We start from the raw sequence: 2,687 nt of genomic DNA, 5'->3' as shown, positions 1-2,687 counted from the left end.
GGCATGTTCAGATTCATCATGTGAATAAATCAATATGTCATCGATGAATACAACAACAAATTGATCTAGATACGGTATGAAAATTTTATTCATCAATTTGAAACGCATAACTAAAAATTTATAGTGGTCGTACCTTATTCTAAAAGTAGTTTTTGGAATGTCTGAGTCTTTCACTCGCAGCAGATAATAACCTAATCTTAAATATATTTTCGAAAACATAGCAGCTCCTTTCAACTGATCAAACAAATCATCAATTCGAGGTAGAGGATACTTATTCTTGGTAGTCACTTTGTTCAACTGATGATAATCTATACACATTCTCATCGTTCTGTCTTTCTTTTTCACGAATAGAACCAGAGCACCCCAAGGTGAGAAACTCGGTCTAACAAATCCTCTTTCGGTCAATTCTTGCAACAGAGAGTTTAATTCTTTTAATTCAGTTGGAGTCATTCTATACGGAGCTATTGAAATCAGAGTAGTACTAGGTACCAATTCAATTCCAAATTCTACTTCTCTAACTAAAGGTAATCTTGGAAGTTCTTCAGGAAACACATCAGGGAACTCACAGACAACAGGCACATATTCAACTTTCTTTTCTGACATTCTCGAATCAATCACATATGCAAAATAAGCTTCACAACCCTTTCTCACCCTACTCAAAGCTTTCATCGAAGATATTACAGCAGGCAATCCATTCAAATCACTAGATTCAATTCTGACTATTTCATCATTCTTGCATCACAAATCAATATTTTTCCATTTGCAGTTCACAGCAGCCTTATGCAAAGTTAACCAGTCCATGCCCATAATTATGTCAAATTCATGAAAAGGTAACAACATCAGATTAGCTAGAAAATAAGTGTCTCGAAACATTAAAGGACAATTACTTTATTAACCTAAACACATCTGCCTAAGGGGTTCGAAACTCTAATTACAAATTCAGTAGACTCTACAGGCAAAGTCTTACTGTTCACTAAGTTCATGCATATATACAAATGTGTTGATCTAGGATCTATCAAAGCAATCACAAAAGTGTCATAAAGAGTAAATGTACCCGTAATCACATCTAGTGACGAAGCTTCCTCACGAGCTCGAATAGCATAGGCTCTAGCAGGTGCAGGAGTCTCAGATCTAATAGTTGTATCTTTTATCCCTCTCTGACTGCCACTTACATTTCCTGTACTTCTAGGAGGTCTACCATGAGAAGCGTTGCCACTCGGCCTCAGATTCTGAACATTATCCTTTTCAGCTAAATCTGGGCAATCTTTTACAAAATGATTTCTTGAACCACAACTGTAACAAGCTCAGTTATTACTCTTTCCCCAGCACTCTCCAAAATGTCGTCTTCCACATTGATCACACTCAAGTTTTTCATTCTTTTCATTACCTACACTGGCAACAGACGTAGCTGGAGCTTTAAAGCTCAATTACGATCTAGCACGATCTCTATTCGAATGTCCCATAGTAGCCTTTGAACGGCTATTTTCATCTCTGAATTTCTTTGTTGCAGACTGAAATGACTTGCCCGATGACCTCTTTTATACCGCTCTAGCTTTAAAATTACCTTTTCTTTTCTCTTTCCTAAGATCTTCAACTTTACATGCTCGTTCAACAAGCACAACAATTTTTTTGATTTCTAGAATATTGACTAACAGACGAATATCTTCGTTTAATCCATCCTCGAATCTTTTGCACATTATTGCCTCCGTAGATACACATTCACGAGCACACTGACTTAATCTTACAAATTCCAACTTGTATTCTGTAACAAACATATGACCTTGTTTAAGCTCAAGAAATTCTTTACGTTTCTGATCGATGAATCTCTAACAGATATATTTCTTCTGAAATTCAGCTTGAAAGAAATCCCAACCCGTTCACTCAGAACCATAGATGTCAAAGTCTTCCAACAATGGTATGCCGTATCTTTCAGAAGGGAAATAAAACATTTATGCATTCTTCAAGATTTAATGATAATTCATCAAACACTCTTATCGTGTTCTCTAACCAGAACTCGACTCTTTCAGCATCATCATTCGTTGTAGCTCGAAACTCTTCGGCCCCATACTTTTTAATCTTATCTACCAGAGGCTTACTTAACAGAACCATATTCACTGGTGGCATAAGAAGAGTTTGAAGAGAATTTACCGGGGGTGGAGGTTGTTGTACAGCCGGATTGGTTCTAATATATTGAGTGAACCAATCATTCATCATCTGATAGAAGGCTTGTCTAGCCACACCTTCACAGCTACTCGTAGCCGGTCTAGAATCAGATGTAGCCGTCCCTTGTGCGGGAGCAGGCGCATTACTTTCAGCATCGTCTGTTACGGCTCTTTCGGGATCTATTTGCTATATAAAAGCAGATTTCAATATCAGGATTCATCACATTATCGCAGTTCATAATATGGCATGTATAGCTAGACTCACATACACTATGGTAGTCCTAGAGCCGACTAAACCATAGCTCTGATACCAATAAAATGTAACAACCCTAACATGTTTTCATTGTCGAACTAGGGTTAAAGGAATAACCGGAAAAAATCAGAACATTAACATATATTTCATAAGCATCGAAGCACTAAAGATCAATCATTAATATAGAGTCCCTTATATAAATCATCGAGACCTTAAACATGTATTAGAAAGGAGTCAGGACTAAACCGAACACATACAAAATTCCTCTAAAA

The sequence above is a fragment of the Gossypium arboreum genome, chromosome 9, assembly GCF_025698485.1.
Source record: "Gossypium arboreum isolate Shixiya-1 chromosome 9, ASM2569848v2, whole genome shotgun sequence".
NCBI classification, from domain to species: domain Eukaryota; kingdom Viridiplantae; phylum Streptophyta; class Magnoliopsida; order Malvales; family Malvaceae; genus Gossypium; species Gossypium arboreum.
Note: the sequence above shows the minus strand (reverse complement) of the source record.